This window comes from Ambystoma mexicanum, chromosome 9, assembly GCF_040938575.1.
Source record: "Ambystoma mexicanum isolate Mex_15411 chromosome 9, UKY_AmexF1_1, whole genome shotgun sequence".
NCBI classification, from domain to species: Eukaryota; Metazoa; Chordata; class Amphibia; order Caudata; family Ambystomatidae; genus Ambystoma; species Ambystoma mexicanum.
In genome coordinates, this window is record NC_090931.1 from 1,259,136,412 (window position 1) to 1,259,155,975 (window position 19,564).

Below are 19,564 nucleotides of genomic sequence, written 5' to 3' on the forward strand. Positions count from 1 at the left end.
TCCAGAGGGAGGCCCAAGCCGAGGAAAGAGACCTACCCTCAACTCTATGTTTGGAGAAGCGTCTGACCCTCAGAGAGTTGGAGGTGGATGACTGTAGGGCTCGAGAAGGTAGATGTTTAGGAAGAGAACATTGGACGTAGTGTGGTCCCAGCCCCCAAAAAGCCTTATGGATGATGCAAAGGGTCTTGAACCTGATTCTTGGAGCCACAGGAAGCTAGTGGAGAGATTTCAGAGCTGGAGAGATACAATCCCTTGGCTTGAGGCCAAGGACAAGTCTGGCAGTCCTGCTCTGGATAAGTTGTAAGGTTAAAGAGTAGAGACAGGCAGTTTTAGAAAGAGGCTGTTGCAATAGGGCAGCCTAGAGAGGACCTGGGGGGAAGTGAGAAAGGGTAGAATACCTCTGAGGAGGTGCAGCTGATAGTGTGACTTCTTAGAGACATTAGAGATGTGAGGAGAGAAAGGGAGGATGGAGTCAAAGATGACAACAAGATTCTTAGCCTAACAGGAAGAAGCAGGAAGAGGGCCCAGGATGGGCGGCCAGAGAGAGAGAGGAAAGGAGGGAGCAGGTGTTCTGATGAGGAGGATCTCAGTCTTACTGGCATTGAGGTGGATATCATTGGTGGGACAACATTCCTAAATTGTGGCCAGCTTGTCTGGTAGGAGAGAAGGAGCAGAGGTGGCGGAGGGGAGCCTGAAGGAGAGCAGGGTGTCATCTGCATAATACTGAACGTTTGAGCAGAATGTAGCAATGTGCTGGGCAAGAGGTGCCAGGTAGTGGTTGGAAAGTGAATTGACGGCCTTTGTGAATGCTGCTACATGCCATTTTGAATTCAGTAAAGATATCCCACTACAGCATAATTCATAATGGTGATGGATATACATGTTGTCTTGAATTAAAAAATAACTAGGGTTAGTGTGAAATATAAAAGTAATTTCCAATATATATTGTTTGCCTATGCTAGGTGAGAGATTTATACAGGATGAAAGCATTGCATATTCCTGTTTCTTTAGTTAAAATCTGTATTTGTGAATTATTTAAGCCTGTGTTGTCAGGTCTACATAATCTAATCTATATCATAACATGTTGGAACTTTCAAATAAAAACATTCTTAGAAAACGGTTTGCTTCCTGTCCTATAGTGTAGTGTGAGTTGTCTGTGTTTTGGGACCATCAGATTGTGCTTGACATCATCCATTCAGCAAAGCTCAATTTGTCTCTGTTATGAGTAACAACGTGAATTAAGCCAACTGTGCCGCAGGAGTTACCAATAGTTTTCTTCCAAGAATTCACTTTGGGGTTGCTCTCATTTCCACTTCATCATCCATTCAAAAACAATACAAAACAGGTAACTGTGCAATAGTTTTTTGGCATGGGTTATCCTGAATGGGCGTCACCCAATCCAACAGCTTAGAGATGTGGGCACAGTTCCCATTTGACAGCTGCAGTGACAGCCATGTATCTGCAGTGCAGGGGCTGCATTTAATATATGCCCTCATGTACCAAAACTATGATGATCATAAGCAGCCCATGGTGCTGGCCAGATACATTCTAAAATAAAGCCATGCACGACTTTAAGCATGGTGAATGGCACAACTTATGATCATGGCAGCCACATCCTATTTGATATCACACATGTCAGCTCCTGTGAGGCAGCTCTGCTGTGGAAAGTAATTTGTATTCTGGCCAGACAGGCTGAGCTTGCCAAATGACAGGACAGGAACCTTAATGGCTGTGGCTTTTCTTTGATCTCTTTGTGAGGGTAGCTAACGCCCTCCACCAGAGACAGCCCCCACCAGGCAGCTGCCCTGGGCCCAGGCATGAAAGGAGCACACTCATTCTTTTTTTTTTTTTATTTTTTTTTTTTATTTTGATATAGCTGATTACATCAACTTTTCAAAATCAACAGTCATTATATATCATAACAAAATCAATACATAAGTTCAAGGAGGATACAAAAGGAGAAGAATTACAACTTTAAACATATAGATCAGAATGATAAAAGTGACATATGGAGCAGTTGAGTGTCTGAATACATTAAAACAAGTATGAATAACTAAAATAGCCAGCATTTAAGAGAGAAGACCAATTGTTACTTACACAATTCTAGATTTAAAGACATTTATCTTAATACAATGTCCTTTCAACATGCTTATAACAATATCTTATCAGATAGAATATTTTCTAGAAAATGAACAATGGCCTTCATAACTGAAAATCTGGTGCTCTTAAATAAAATACTCCAAATCTCATTTTCGTCCTTCTCCATGTACAAACTCAAAAGGTTTTTACAATGTTTCTCACGGATAGTATTCAGGTATGGACATGACACAATTAAATGTTGGAGGGTTTCCTTTGTGCGTCGATTTTTACAAAAACGGCAAAAGTTAAGATCTGCATGAATAATTTTGGGCCTGACCAAAACCTCCCTCGTCAACCACAGGTTCAACCTCATTCGTAATAGTTTATTACGAATGTTTGCTGATGGGCATTTCAGGAGGTAGCCAGCCGCTTGTCCTAGGCGTTTAGACCCAAATAGGTTAGGATCGAAGTCTTTATATTTTGCGCACAACTCGTAATTTGTGATCCAATCCCAATATAGGAATTTTTTCTTTGCACAAATCGGGTTATCAATAAGGAATTGTAAGGAGATGTTGGCTCCGACTAATGTGTCTAATACAGATTTTCGCCATTTCATAGGAAAAGGCGCAGAGGACCCAGATAACTGTCGAGCTACTGTACTCAAGATGTTATTATTGGTGATTCCAAGCAGGCTTTTCCGAAAGAAGGCGCACATTCTCCATTTCACTCTGCTATGCAGAGAGTTCAAACCCAGTTCAAATCTTAATATGGGCAGGGGTACACAGTTTGGGAGTCGCAACACCCTCTTCCAGAAAGTAGCCTCAAGTCTGTCCCATGAGTTATCATTAGCGTATAATTTTGATTCAGCGCCATAGAGCAAAATTGGAACCACCTTTTGTTCATAGAACATCAGAATATGTTTCAGCGTGAATTTCCCGTATTTGTATACAAGAATTTTGGCTTGCGATATCAGACTCAGCAATTTTGTGTCCAGGATGTGTGTAGATGCGTCATCAGTGGCAGTGTTTTTAATAACAACACCAAATACTTATATTCTGCAACACTTTCCATGGTTTGATGTTGCAAGGACCACGACCCCTTATAAATTTTGGATCTTCCATGAGGCCTACAGACCATAATTTGAGATTTGGCCAGATTAATTGTAAGATGGTTTGACTCTGCATAGTGTGAAAGGGCAGTCAGCAAATTTTGCAAACCCTTCGGAGTCTGGGAGACCAGGACCAGGTCGTCTGCATATAGCATCCACGGGATGCGTTGGCCACCCAACTCCGGAGCGTCGGCGATAATGCCAAGAAAGGATAGGCCCAAATCAAAAATGAAAAGATTAAACAATGTGGATCCCAATATACATCCCTGTTTGAGTCCTACAGACGTTGGAAAAGGTGCAGATAATAGGCCTTCACGTGTAAGTCGGACTCGCATGGAAGTGTTCGTATGAAGTTGTATAATTAGGGCCACAAGAGAACAAGGGCAGCCAAACGCTTTTAATTTATTAAAAAGGAGATTCCGATCTATAGAGTCAAAAGCTGACCGGAAATCTATGAATGCAAAATATAGATTTTGTTTCCTGGTTACATATTGGGATTTCAGCATGTTGATGGTAATGATATTGGGTATTGTCCCCAAACCACTGCTAAAGCCCGATTGAAGAGGGTCCCGTCTAAAATGACTCTTTGTCCACTCATTTAGTTCTCGTAAAATGAGTCGACAAAAAATCTTTCCTGAAACATCCAATAATGAGATGGGTCTGTAGCTTGCCGGACATGCACAATCACCCTTTTTATAGATCGGAATGAGAATTGATTGCCTCCAGGACATGGGAATTTTTTGGGAGTTATTAACCGCTTCAAACATAAAAAATAATATGTCAGCCCAGATATCCGGGAATTGCTTTAGATGCATGTTAGATAGGCCATCCGGGCCAGGAGCCCTGGAATTGCTGGCTCGTTTAATTAAATGCACAATGTCTTCTTTAGTAAAGCATAGATTGAATGCAGTGTCAAACTTTGTAAACAAAGCAGATAAGACTACTTGAGAGCTAGCAAATAAGTCAGAGTAATAACATACCCACGCATCCTCTGAGACATCATTTGTCTGAATGGCGACCTGGTGGCCAGATGTTGTTTGATTTATAATCTGCCACGATCGGGACACATTTTTAGATGCCAAGGATACTAACATATTTTCCCCATCACTTTGATACAGTTTGGCTTTCATACCTCTTGTCCAATTTCTATAGGTCGTTTGTATCCGCAAGAGAGCAGCCTGACGTAATTCAGGAGACAGTTTGCGAGCCTTCCTTTTCTCAGCCCGAGCTATGGATTTTTTGAGTCTAATCTCATGATTGGGAATGTGCAAGTGCGGTGTTTGTTTTTGTTTATGCATGGTGGAACATGGTTGAAAGAGCTGCATTAAGTCATAATAGACACCATCAGACAAATAGTCACTCACAACTCTACTTGTTAGTTGGGCATGATAACATGATCTGAAAGCTTTTAAGGAGTGTTCCGACCACATTAGACGATTTCTTGCCGGATTCACATCATAGGTCCCTTTAAGATAGATCGATTGCGACTTAGTGATTGTTTTATTAGTGCAACAAGTTGTGTGCAGAATATTATGATCACTTGTGTTTGATTCTATTACACGAAAATCTAGGACCATATTTAACATTTGCGCATTGACATAGGTAAAATCGATAATCCCGGAACTACATGCCCGATGCCATGTAGGTCTTGGTGGGATATCTTGAGGAAAGGCCCCGTTTAGCATGTAGAGATTATGTGATTTAGTAAACATTAGCCACATGTCAAGGCGTTTTTGTTCGGATTTAGAGGAAGGCCCCAGACAATGTAGATTTAAATCACCTGCTAAGTAGATCATGTCAACAAGCCCATCCAACATGATTAAATCAAGAGCATGTGTCAGTGACTCAATAAAACTATCATCAGAAATACCCGCAGGATTCCAATATATGTTGATAACGGCGTATGCAAAGCCCTCTCCCTTCATTCTGGACATTTGTATAAACTCATTCGGACAAAACCACGGGGTTATTTTCAGACCAGAGGATTGTTTGACAGCGGTTAGCAAACCAGAAGTTGGCGCCCCACACGATGTTTTACTGCAGGCGCCAAACAGACGTCATAGTTGTTCCAGGACGGGACGCTAGTCAGCCAAGATTCTTGAAGCAGAATCACATCATAATTCAGCACATAATGCGTATGATTATTGATTAGATGTCGATTCCCTCTGGAATTCCAACTGACAAAGGAGAGATTAGATGGCGCGAGAATTGAATGCTAACCTTGATTGATCTGGCATTGACAGCTACATGATTGTGCTGACCGATCTTGTGGTCTACTTCTTTGGTGGCTTAGAAGTGGCTCAACACGCATAGTAGAACTATCAAGTCCGTCTGGGGTTGGAAGCAGATTGAAACCAAGATCATTAATTTGGGATTTCACAGCCCAAATGGCATTGACCACCACCCTTGAGTTAATCCACAGATTTACCGAAGATTGATTGGAGGGGTCTGTAAATTCAACAAGTTCGATATCTATGGTTCCTATGTCATCAAGGTCTGGGATTTCACGAAAAATCGAGAGTACAGACGCCCGATTTAAGTTATACTGTTTAGCAGGTAGAGGCTGACAGCTAAGAGTCAAGGCATGGATCGCCGGACGTTTAAAACGGGCAGCAGATGGTTTTTGTTTGACTAATGGTGGAGGTTGATTAGACCTTTTACACGCTCCATTGTTTGTGTTTGAACTAGAGACCGTTTGGGGGGTAATGGAGACCTCCAAGAACTTAGTGAAGGTTGCCTGTAAAAGGCGTTCCATATCACCGGAGAAAACTGGATTAGGACCAGACAGCTCTGTGCTGGCAGCATTTGCGGGATTCGCCTTCCCTAGAGTTTGCAGAGAATTAGTGGCGATAGCCTCCGACACTGTAGGCAAACTTGTTTTTTTTAATATCGAGACTACTGCTGGCACAGACACCTGCTCGACTGCAGGTGCAGCCTGCGGAAACATTAGATTTTTTGTGACAGTTTTCGAAGCCAAATATTCGTCAACGGCCCTACGTATTTCTTTACGACGCTGTTCGTCAACCCCTAAGTTCTGAGTCAAGGGGAGTTTAAAGGTAGAGCCAGTTGCTATTGGGCGAGGCCTGCCAAGATCATCACTAGTCAACGTACTCATACTTGGTTTGGGAGATATGTTTTGCGAGAGCTGATCTGCCACAATAATCAGTTCATTTAGGGGACTGTATGCCAGGGCTGGATCAGAAGGAGCCGGCTGTATTTTTGCTTTTTTCATCTGATTTTGTACAGCATATTTTCTTACAATAGCTTTAGATGCCGATATTGTGGGAGTAGCTGGAACTGACATCTTGCTAATGAAGGCTTTGACTTGCGAGGATTGGCGAGTGCCCGCTTTGATATTTTTCGTTTTCTTTGTCTGTTTTTGCAAAGATGAATTTTTAGGGATGGAATTCCTCCCAAATAAAGCATACGTGGGAGGCTTCTGTGGATCAATTTTTGGCTCATGTTCAATTTCCACAATGTCCACTATAGGCTCAAGTATAAAAGGTATGGGCTGAAACTGCTGGACAGTAGGTTCAATTAACAATGAGGTTTGTGTACACGCAGAATGTTTAACAATTGGTGGTGCATTTAACTTACTCAAGTTTTCCAACCTATTGGAAATTACATGTTGGTTCGCGAATAACTGGTCAAACTGATTCGAATGAGCCTCTGCCTTTAGAACCAGGACTTCGAACAGTTTGGCCAGGGCTAAAATAGCATTGTTCATAGATGTAAATGCAATGCTTGTATTTACAGTTCGAGAATCATTGTCACCCATGTCAGGGGGGGCTTTTCCAACTACCTTTCTAGGAGTGGGGATAGTAAAAGAAGGATTTGCAACTGAGTCAGCAGCACTCACGTTTGTAAAAAAGTGCAGGAGACTTGGATAGATTTTTTGAATTCGTGTGAGGGAATAAAACAGAGGAGTTAGTATCCAAGTCAATAACAGGAATATCCTGAGACACAGAATTCAGAGATGAAGTAGAAATTGATGTATCACTTACAGCTATAACAGACGCATTACAAGCCTCGAGAGGAGGCGCCACAACACCCGTTAATACATTTGTGAGTATAACACTATCAGTGAGCGAAACATTTTCTTTGGCAAAAGTAACAGATGGACCAGACAATGCCATTGATTTGCAGGTCTCGCCAGTTCGACCTTCCCCCACATGATCCACAGACATTTCTTTGTCAATTAGTTTTTTTTCACAAGTGTTGGTACTCACAAGGAGGCCGTGCGAAAAGATTTTTGGATCCATATGCTCTATTACAGGCTGTTGCAAAGGAATCACTACAGGATTTCCAAATGGTAGTATTGTGTGTCCAACACGACTTGTGTCCTTGCAAAAAGGGCGAATGTCCATTCCAAGAAGAAGCTCAGCACCACTCTGTATCGCGCCTCTGGCGCTTGTCCGCGGAGTGGAGCTGAGACGAGGTCTTTTTGTGTTGGAAGAAGAAGGAGATTTGGAACAACTGGGGCCATTAGTACTATGTAGTGCAGTTACCATTGGCATACCAGTCTTTAAGGAGTTTAAATTTCATTTCATGGTTGGAAAAATGTGAGTTTAAAGAGTAAGTAACACAAAGCGAGAAAAAAAAAAAAGAATCAAAATTGAAGATTGGCAGTAATTAAAAAGAATATTCACCGCTTACCGCGGTGAACGCGGCGAAGCGGCAAAGCGGGACTTAGACCGGGACTTCGCCGGTGCCCGCGCGCGCGGTGCGCGCGAATCTCGTTATATAGGTCCGCCCACCAAAGTAAGTGAAGCAGTGCCTACAAGAAAAAGGCGTATTAAATAATAGTCCAGCAAATCCAGCAATAAGTCCAGCAATGAGTATAGCGCTGTATGTAGTCACCTTCTGGTTGCCGTAGTGCTGAATCCAAATAAAGCACCGAGCACAGAAGCAATAGCAGCAGTTGCAGCAGTAGCACACTCATTCAAAAGGAGTAGCCTCACACGAGGGTGCTGCATTTCTAAAGGCCTTTGATCCCAGTGAGAAAGGAAGGGGGCAGGGTTATAGTAGTCAGGGGTGCTCCATTCAGTGGAAGGAGAACTCCACCATTTTCTTTCTCTCTGCCTCTCCGTCTCCTTCCTGTCCTCTACACTTCCTGTAGAGCAAATCAGTTTTGGTGTGAAGTCAGAAGGGCAATGTCCACTTCTTTCAAGAACTGGGATTGGACCACACATGCAGGCAAGCTTCAGACCAAATGCCTGTGGGCCTTTACCTTTAAAAGAAGGGGTTTCCAACCACGTCTTTGAGTCACTCTGGAATAACACTGGAGAAGGATTCACTGGACCTCTTTCTGGAGAGTTCTACTTTTCAAAGTCCTAAACCACTGAGGTAAAGAAGGAGCAGTCTAAGGCAGAGGAGAGCTTTGCCCTCTGCCCACCCCCGGGGCACATTTGGAGTGACATTTTGCTGTGGACCGGGACATGCCATTCTGCACCAGAATCTCCCAGGACTGGGAGAGCAGACCCTGAAAGGACACACTCAGTCCTCGTGCCCTGATTCTAGTCTCACATCACCAGGAGGATCAGATCAGCTAAGGATCCCTGTACCACTCCCTCAAAACCAGTCGGAAGGCCATTGAAATAAATTCTACTCCGTGGAACGGTACTACTTTCTGCCACGCATCCAATACTTCAGACAATTGCTTGCACATTGGCTTGATCGACACTGTAGTGTGTCCTCACTGAGCCTGTCACCTTTTATGCTCAGATCAATCGCTCACCGCCGGGACCCGACTCGACCTGCTGGATAGTCACTTGCCGACTCAGACCAGGGGTTACACCATGACTCGGCCCAACTCGCCGCTTGAACTGCTGATTCACCGAACCAAACATCAGGGCAACAGGATCAACATTTTGACAACAGCCACCTGTCAACCTGAACCACTGGAGTGTCACACATTGACCCTTCCCAGCGGTTACAACTTCACTTGGCCTGACCTCAAAGAGATCCTGGTGAGAGTCCTGACCTGCTTCACCGAGAGCTGCCTTCAAGCCACATAGAGCTACCTCATTTAAACTTGATAGACACCAGCTTGCTGATTGGGCCCACATGATCCACTGTGCCTGAACTGAGCTTGATCTGCTTGCATCACTGCTCGAAGCTGGGTTCGATGCACACGACCCGCCAAAGACCCAATAGAAGGTAGTGCTGCCCAATAACTGCCCCCTTGGTCTATTTGGGCCCTAGAGACTGGTAGGTCCCTTCTGCATCTTTTTTCACCCAAATAAATATCCTTTTTGTGGTTAACAATTTGCCTATCACCCTTTATTCATACGTACGTTCTACTATCTATTGCTCCACTGGTTAAAAAAGCGGGCCTAGATCCCAAAGATCCCGGGAACCTCCGCCCCATAACCAATTCAAATTTCATTCTTAAACTGTTGGATAAGGCAGCTACTCAGCAACTCCAACAATTCGTAGAGAACCAGGAAATCCTGCACCAGCAACAATCTGGCTTCAGAGCATTCCACAGCACCGAAACAGCCATGCTGGATTTGCAGAATCGGATGTTGACTATGCTGGATGACAACAAGTTGGGGATGTTGATGCTGCTAGACCTTAGCGCCACATTTGATCTGGTAGATCACCCCCTCCTCATCAAGGCTCTCAGAGAGAATGTTGGTTGCTCAGAGGGGGCCATTGATTGGCTTCTGTCCTTTCTTTCCAACCGCCAAGCGAGAGTACACTGGGGTAACAGTTTCTCCGACCCCTGTGATATCCTATTCGGAGTACCTCAAGGGGCCAGCTTATCACCAATGTTGTTCAACATCTATATGCGCACCTTGTGTAGCCTATTGGTGAAAGCCAGAGAGTTGTTTACAAACTACGCAGATGACACCCAACTCATACTGGAGTTAGGGGGTAGGAATCACACCACAGACAGTGAAGTGATCACCAGGGTTTATAAGATCATTGACGACTGGATGCAGGTAAACTGGATGTGCTTGAACGACTCCAAAAATGAACTGATGTTGTTTGGCTCCAGTCATCAGCTGGAAAAATTGGGGGCAGAGTATAACACATTCCAAATCGAGAACGCCACAATTCAGGTGGTCCCTAAGGTGAAGACACTAGGGATGATGGTCGATGCTGCAGTCGACTCGCATGCCCAGACCAGTTTCCTCCAGAAAAACACAGCTTATTATCTCTGGCTGATGAAAGCCATCAAACCACTGCTGAATGAGGGAAATAGGGCAACGATAGCCAGAGCCATCATCCTCTCTAGACTCGACTACGGGAATGCCCTGCTGTTGGGGGCCTCTTCTAAGGATCTTTCCAGCTGTCAGGTGATGCAAAACAAGGCGGTCAGGTTAGTGAAAAATTTGAAGAGGAAAGATCATGTTACGGAAGAGAGGCTCTCTTTACACTGGCTGAGAGTAGAAGAACGTATAAAGTTCAAGGCTCTCTGCCTGGTTCACAAGTGCCTCTATGGCACAGCGCCCGCCTACCTGAAAACGAGTGTAGTGCCCTACAATCCCAGGAGAAATCTACGATCAGGGGGCAAATGCCTATTAGTCGTGCCCAAGTTTAAGCTGAAAACCGGGCTGGGAAGATCTTTTCTTGTACTGGCTTCCAAATTGTGGAACAGCATCCCTGAACCCCTGAGGTTGGAAACTAATCACTCCACCTTTAGGAAGGTGCTGAAGACTCACCTTTTCAGATGAGAAATCGGGTGACAATGCCTCTCAGAGGCTTTCTGGTGGTTAGTAGACCCTTTTAAATGTCGTATGTCACGTAGTATCTGTTGCGTATGTTTAAGCGCCCTGATGCCCGTGGGCTACCGGCGCTCTACAAAAACTAAATACATACATACATACATACATATTGCATCCTCTCTATCTTTCCACAGGGGTTGGTTTTGCACAGTATTTTCTAGGTAGTTTTATTGTAGATGGTGCGTTTGATTAAAGTATATATATATTTATAGAACTTTGATTGGGCATTCACTTTATTGTGGACTGTAGTATTGTGTTGTTTAGGTCATTACTTGATTACATTCACACCCCTCTTACTAGCATAGCCTTCCCTCAGCCCACATTACCACAAAAGGCGAAAGAGGACGAATCTCTTAACTGTGCCTGTTTTACCTTTATGATTGCATTAGCTCTTGGCTTATAGAATTATGATGGCTTAGTGGGCTTTTTTGACCCTACTCATCCTTGTACTCCTGCATAGCAGAATCCACTTTGTCACACCCTAACGCAGATGTGTGTACAAGATCACAAAGGTGTCTGTATGTGTTTTGTTAGTGGTGAATTAAAAAGCTTCAGGGAGAAGTGTCAGAGGTAAAAACAGGAACATTCAAGAGGGACTGAATATGTTTTATTGTTTAGTTTTTGTGGTCATGGATTTCATTTGCATTAAGAATATTTATTTGAGTTTCTTTATGCATGGTGCAATTTGTTGTTTATGGATCTGTCTTGCTACAGACTGTTAATTTGATTACTGAACACTGATTATCAGTTATTGGCTCTGATTCACAGTCACATATCCAGTTTACACTAACATAAATCCGGTCCATGCCATGTTCAGATTCTTCATTCATAGGGATTGGATCTCACAATATTTAAAAATATGGAACGCAAAGAAAAATGATAGAGTAGCAAAGGCACAACAACATATTGGACAGATCTGGGGCTATTAGACCAGTTATTGCAAAGAATACATTTGACCAGTACTAAGAAGGTTTCAGAAAGGCATTTGTCTTATCATTGCAGCCTATCGGCACTATGATCTCCAGTTGATAGAGGGCAGATTGCCAGACATGGATGTCAACATTTATTAGAATATGTCCAACAGATGTCAACTGACTGAATAAATACACAGCAAGCTAATTATCAGCGAGAAAAAGAGAGTGCAGGATTTGTTGGAGGTGAAACAGCCTCCAGGCAGAAACAGCAAGGTCTCATTGAACAGATGCAAAATAACGAAACTCACATTTTACAATGAAAGCAAGCCCAGATTAAGAACTTTTGAATTTAAAAGAGATTCACGACCAGTTTTTACAAACCAAAAGAATCTACAAAAGAAGTTAAATGACCGTACTATTTATGTAAATTTTTTAAATAGTAATTTGACCGTAGACTTGTAATTAAAAGACAGTAAGACTGTTCAATTTATTGTTAAAGAAATGATTTCCAGACTGAATATACAATTAACACAAGGCCACAGTCTGGGAGACCAAAAGAGAGTGCCTGTACAACAATTCGAAAATGTTATAGAGGAGACTTTGAATAGCCTGGACTACAGCTGAAAAGGGAAGTTGGTTAAGGAAGTGACCAACTGGCAATACCAAAAGCAGGATACATTAGGAAAAATATCCACCTTCCAGCCGTCAAGATTCGGGAAGAGGAGGTAAGCCAGGAAATAACAAAGGCAATGAAAAGTCCAGCATAAGTGGAAATTGGGCAGGAAAACAGTCAGGAGACCAAAGGCAACAAACGGATTCTGTTAATTTCCAAAACAACATTTCACGCAACATTCTGTTCCAAGATAATCCTCGGATAAGACACTGTGTAGATAAACATAAACAAAGGACTCACCACTACAGGATCGGATGGGACTAAAGAGACTCAGAGTTAGCATAAAGCTTTTTTGGTGGATCATTATTCCATTCCTTTCCACTTCCTTTTCAGTATGTTTTAATTCTGCATGCTGAATTTCTGGCGGCCATCCCCTCCTCTCCAGCTCATGTTCCGGATTTGACCTTTGGCTTTCTACTTCTTCCTCACTTCTTGTTCTGTCCCAATCTGGAGGGCTTCTCTTCCCCACCTTTATCCCCTGCCTCCTACGGTTTACCTGTGGTGTCACACTCTCAAGCTCTCGCTCTCCTGACGCACCCTCGCTCCATGGCACCGGTGACCTCCTACAAGCTGGCAACTTCTCCATAGCTTTCTCCTCGCAGATTATTTTTCCTGCTCTAACTCTTGTTACGTGCTTGCTTTCCATTCTGACCTCCTCCGCTCTTCTTCATGGAGCTGAACACCAGACGCCTCTAACTTTACAAGAAACAGCATTGTTCCCCTTGATTTATTGTGGGCATTTGTAATAGGTTTTTCATGAAGGCTTCAGAATTTTTTATGCCTCCTTTCCCCTAGACCACGGGGGACAGGTAGATGTTGGTGGAGTGCTGCGGCCATACGCCCTCTCCCAGGGAAGTCTATGAGTTCCTTGGACTATACTAGAAACATTCCTCATCTGCTGCTATTGGTTAATCTGTGTCATTTTGTCTTTGCATGGCATCCTGAGAAGAGCCTGCTCCTGATCCTCCCTTGTTTTGTCCCCTCACCCATCATCTCCCTGGGCAGTGGAATTTCTGGTTATGGCATTTGACTAAAACGAGCTCTAGGGGTTTAGTAGGAAGGAAGGGTTTGGCATCCAAGTTTACAAGAGACTCCTTCAGATTGTGACATTAGTGTGGAAAATAATCACTAAAGAAAGGACTGCAACACCAAATTAAACCAGAGGCCCTCGCGAATACAGCACCTGACTCCACTCAGGTCAGCCTATCGCCTTCTAGGAAGCAATGAGTTACATTTAACCAGAGAATAATGATAGAAATGAATCCTAACACGAAATTAAGGTAACACATGAAATCTGTTCTTTAGTTCAGATTACTAAATATGAATGTAAACAGTGCGCTGTAGGAAAGGAAAGACTTCCTCCTGTACATGTGTTCGCCTCCACACTGTCCAGCTCTTTCCCGAAACATATTTCAATTTAAATACTAATGGTTAATTTATGCCTGGTAAGTTTTACAGACATTTTGCTGTCTGAGAACTCATGAAACAACAGCAGAAATGGAGGTGTTTTGAGCAAAAGACAAATTCAATCCAGTGCTATTTGTCACTATACCTTTATAATGCACGAGACAGGTCCCTTCTGCTTAGCACATCAAATGCCTTTCCATGCCCATCAATGAAACCCACAGCCTAGCTTTGTGAATGATCCATTTAAAACCATCCAAATAGAGACCTTTAATCATAAAAATTCTAAATTCTCTGGGAACATTTAGAACTCTATAAACAAACGAGTGTGCCTTTTGGGCTTCTAGGGATATCAACAAGATGGAGTGTATAAAAGGGACATTATCCCCTTAGTTGTCGAGCTTCTTTGAATTCATGGTCAAACACATCAATTGTGGTTCCCCTATGCATCAGCCACCCTAAAACATTGTTCTACACAAAGGAATTTCAAAGCGGTCTGAAAGGTAGCATATAGTACCATATAGTATGTGTGCTAAGGACCAATCGCTCTGAGATTTTGCCCAGGAGTTAAAGCACAGTTTTGTCTAGATTTCTATACAAGAGCAAACTGATAGTCAATATAATAAAATGTCATGTTCACACATCCTCACAAAATATCTGCTTACACAACTAGTGTAACATTTCACCAAAATCCAGGCCCTCAGCAGGATCACCAACTCCAAACAATCAATCCACTCAAACGGACAAGATCTTTTATGAACTTTGTCGTTTTATTTCTGGGTCAGTTTTGATGTATAGAGGCAGATTAGAGCATGAACACCAGCAAATGGGGCCATTAGACTTTAAGGAATGACCACATGTTTACATGGTCTAAACATGGCAGATAGTCTCAGATGTTGAGTGTATTTAAAGACCCGACCTTCACCCCATTACCGTTTATGTGATGTATGACATCCACCTTTAACAACATGTGCTCTTCCCAATTTACTTTCTATTTGGGGTTGATAAATGTTTGGTGCAACAGCTGGCAATATGGCAACAAGCTACCCCGTGGACCCTGTCCTCTGATCTATATTTCCATGACAGAACACAGTGCTACAAGCATGTTATGATTTTGTTTATCTCAGCAAGAAGCAAGGTCTTGAAATACAGCTTTTTAGACACTTTCTATAAATCTCATATTCGAATATTATAGGTTGGTGAGACAATTGGATGACAGCAGCTTTGTGTGATATACATACATAGTCTTACGGAAGTATAGGTCTGCAAAAAATCTCACCAGAGAATTATGCTTGTTTTCCAGATATCAATGTATTTGTACACCTGGCCATAAAACGGAAGAAGGGAAGACTAACAGGCTAGTTTTGTTATAATGTTAATGAAAATGCAAACCCTTCTACACCAAATACATAGTTACCTTGTTGTGCCTAAATCCAGCAAGTCTGGGAGTCAAATTTCAGGCACTTCGGGGTACTGCTCCATCTTGAATCCTAGTAGGTGTCTATGCAACTGTGAAGAAATCACTACTCCTCTAAAGGAATACATGGATTAATAGTGGCTAAACTACCTACTCAGCCCCACACAACTACTATAACAGCACTGATACCAATCATAAAGGTGAAACAGGCACAGACCGACAGGTAGCGCAGGCGCAGGGCAAGGGCAGGCTATATTGTCAGGAGGGGTGTGAGCTGGTAACAGTAGCACTTCACACAACTTGAGTACAATAGTTACAAAATCAAAGAATGTCCAATCATGGTCGTTGTGAAGAATCTTGCTCATCCTTCACTGAGACCTTGCCTAAAGTCTCCTCAAAGGTGGCCAAGGGAGGGCAGATGCTTCCTGATCCTAACCCTGGTAGTGGTGTACTGTGGGAGGATCACCTGCGTGTAGACAGGGCCCAGGGTTGTGAGGAGAATCCGTGGGGTGAGACACAGTATTTCTCCTCTGAAGGGAATGTTCTGTCCACAACGCCAGAGGATGTTATGGCTTATTGGGCCTCATTACGACCCTGGCGGAAAGTGACTGACCGGACCGCAACAGCGTAAATAGCGTTTCCGCCATTGCACGAAGGAGCAAAGTGCGGCTAATTACGACCCATCGGGCACGAGCATTACGCCATGGCGGAATCCGAAAGGCTGCGATGGCGGAAATGACCCCAAAACGGCCCTTACCGCCGCCGTACGCTGCACCAGGTGCAATACCGCCACCCATCTTAGCGGTCACCGTAATGAGCGGTCACCGTAACGAGCGGGCACCGCAAATTACGGGCACCGTAAATATACGGAAACGGAAGTAAAAGCATGTGGCCGGAACGGGAAACAGCACGCCGCACAACTATAAAATCCGAATCCCAACACAACCATTAAAAATCCGACCCTGACACACATCCCAACCCGTTAGCAACCCCAGTTAAAAAAATAAATATGGGAAAGGTAGCCAAGAAAGCGTGTGATCGCAAGCGGCAGGTACACTTCTCCCGAGAGGAACTGACCGTGCTCACCGAGACCCTCCAGGAAAATGCCGCCGTCGTCTTCTCCAGTCAAATGACCAGGACGGCCCTTGCCAACAAGAAGGCCATATGGGCCCTGGTGGCACAGCGCGTAAGTGCGGTGGGGACAACACCCCGCACGCCACAGCAATGTCGCAAGCGGTGGGACGACCTGCGGATCCGCGTACGCAGCATACTTTCTGCGAACAGGAACATCGCCACAGCTACCGGGGGGGGTTCAGAGTCGCCCATCAAGTTGACCCCCTGGGAGGATATCTGCGCCTCCACCATAGGAATGGAGAGCATAGAGGGAGTCGGAGGGATGGAGAAAGGAGTGCCGACATCCGGAGAATCAGGTAGGTTGGCCAAGAGAAACAATGCGAAATCCACAAAACACGAACATGTGCAGTACCATGTGACCCCATAGTGCAATACATACTTTGCCCTGACAGCGCCCTCTAAAAGTCAGAATGAATAAACAAATCAATCAAGATGCCATAAACAACCCCTACATGTGCAGCATGCACCCCCTAACTGCAGGCAGCCAAATGAATGCATCCTCAATCCACACGAAAATGAGACCACCTCCAAGGCCCAGTCCCAAATCAGCCTCATGTACCACCCCAATGCATTTGATACGTTGCCATTCCAAATCCGACAGACCCATAACTAACGCTCGCCCCTCTTTACTCCACCACAGGGTCCGATACCAACGACGAGCTGCAGGACACCCCTACCAGCACGCCTGCAAAGAGGGCCAGGACCAACGTCCCAAGAGCCTCCACCTCAGGTGCAAGGATCAAGACACGGCAGCAGCAGGAATCAAGTGGCAGCACACTGGAGGGGACTGCAACAGGCACCCCAGCAGCCAGCAAGTCCACAACCCCAGCACCACAGGTCCCCCCAAAGAACGTATCTGATGGCACTGCCTCTGGTGGTAGCAGCACCATAGGTGACACAGCTGTCATGCCAGCATGCTCCGACACGGAAAACAGTGCTGGCGACGTAGGTACCATCCATGACCTTTCCCAATCCCCCTGCATGTTCCATCCCCTACACCATGACGAAACCACGCAGGGGCACCCTGAAGACGACGACTGGCCAACCCCCACAAGTCCTGTGCCAAGGCAACATGTGTTGAGCAGCCCCCCTGTCACACCACCGCAAATGTCCATGGCCCAGCAGAGGCAACAGTCCCTCGACCTGCTGATCGAGCAACAGCAGGAAGTGTCCACGCTACTCAAGGACCATGCAAATGAATGCGGGGGTTCCAGGGCAGCCATGGAAACATCCACCGAGAAACTCAGGGCACAAATAGAGAAAAGTAGTGAGAGCCTCAGGGGAGAAATGGAGAGAAGCACCGAGAGCCTGAGAGCACAAATGGAGAAAAGCACCGAGAGCCTGAGAGCACAAATGGAGAAAAGCACCGAGAGCCTGAGAGCACAAATGGAGAAAAGCACCGAGAGCCTGAGGGGGGAACTGCATGCGACGTCCAAAGACGTCTGTGCTGAACTTGCTGCTGTGCGCCGTGTGCTCTCGGAGCTCTCACAAACCCTCAGAGACATGCATGGACGCGATCAGGCAGAGACATCATCCGTGGCAAGTTCCGTCCAGGGCAGCCCCCAACGCAGATCTGGCAGGAACCTGCGCTCCACGGGCAGGGGTGCCCCTGATACCCGTAGAGGGGGCTTGCAATAGCGTCTACCCACGGACAGCATGCATATTTGGACACTGGTGTTGGGGGGGGAGGTAGTAGGGTGGAGGGGGTGTGTTGGGCTTCACTGGGTGGCGGGTCCATAGGGTGTATAAATCAAATCAGATTAACAATACAGCACCTCATTATCATCCAATGACATGTGTGGACATTGATATTTGCGTACGAGGCCTTCATAGGCGTACAGTCCACAATGTGCCTGTACTACACACACACAGTGCCACAGGTCCCCTTTCCGTGTAATAGGCACCATGCGTGGTTGCTAGAAGCATGCATCTATGATGCTCTGTCGGATTGCACGTGCATCCTGTGCCTCATGGACTCCTTGAGGTGCCTCCACATCCCCACCCTCATCATCATCATCATCTTCAGGTGCATGCAGTACAGCGTCAGGGGGCATGGGCACATTCCTACGTATGCACATGTTGTGCAGCATGACACATGCCATGACCATCTTAGAAACCTTCTCATGGCTGTACATGAGTGCCCCGCCAGACCTGCTGAGGCTGCGGAAACGAGCCTTCAGTAGGCCGAATGCCTGTTCAATGACCACACGGGTACGTGAGTGGGCATGGTTGTAGTCCTCCTCATGCTCGTTCTGTGGGTTCCGGATTGGTGTAAGGAGCCATCTCTTCAGTGGATACCCGGCATCACCTGTATGAGACGAATAAAGGGTGTCAGTGGAATGATAGTGCTAAGTAGCCCCCCCCCCCTCCTGCAAGGTCATTGACGCATCAAATGGGCCACGATGTCATGCATGGAATGAGACTCACCGAGTAGCCAGGATCTGTGCCCTGCGTGTCGCTCCATGTAGCGTGGTATTCTTGTGTTCCTCAGGACCATAGAATCATGGGTAGATCCTGGAAATCTGGCACAACAATGCGTAAAGATCTTGTTGGAGTCACACACCATTTGCACATTGATTGAATGAAATTGTTTCCGGTTGCGGTACTGGACCTCCATGGCATGTGGGACAACCAATTCAACATGGGTGCAGTCGATGGCACCAATGCAACCCGGGATGCTGCCAAGTGCATGGAATCCCACTTTTGCGTTGGTAATCTCCTGGTACGTGCGTGGTAGTGTGATGTGGTCGTCGGCGTGCTTCAGGAGGGCATCGTGCACTTGGAAGAGTGTCCGTGAGAACAGTGGCTGTGAAATGCCATGCAACTGTCCCACTGTGTGCTGGTAGGTGCCTGTGGCCAGGAAGTGGAGTGCAGACACCACCTTCAGTAGGGGTGGGATGGCGGTTGGGCTATCTATCATGCTCACGAGGTCAGCATGTGTCATGTCCACAATGGCGATTATGGTGTCCCGGTCCAAACGGTAGAGGGTGTGGATCTGCTCAGCAGTGAGGTTGAACGGATCGGCTCGGAGGCGTGGGATTGCGGCCCGCCTGCGTGGTGGTAGTGGCAGTGCTTGTGGCCCTTGCTGACCCTGCCTTGCCC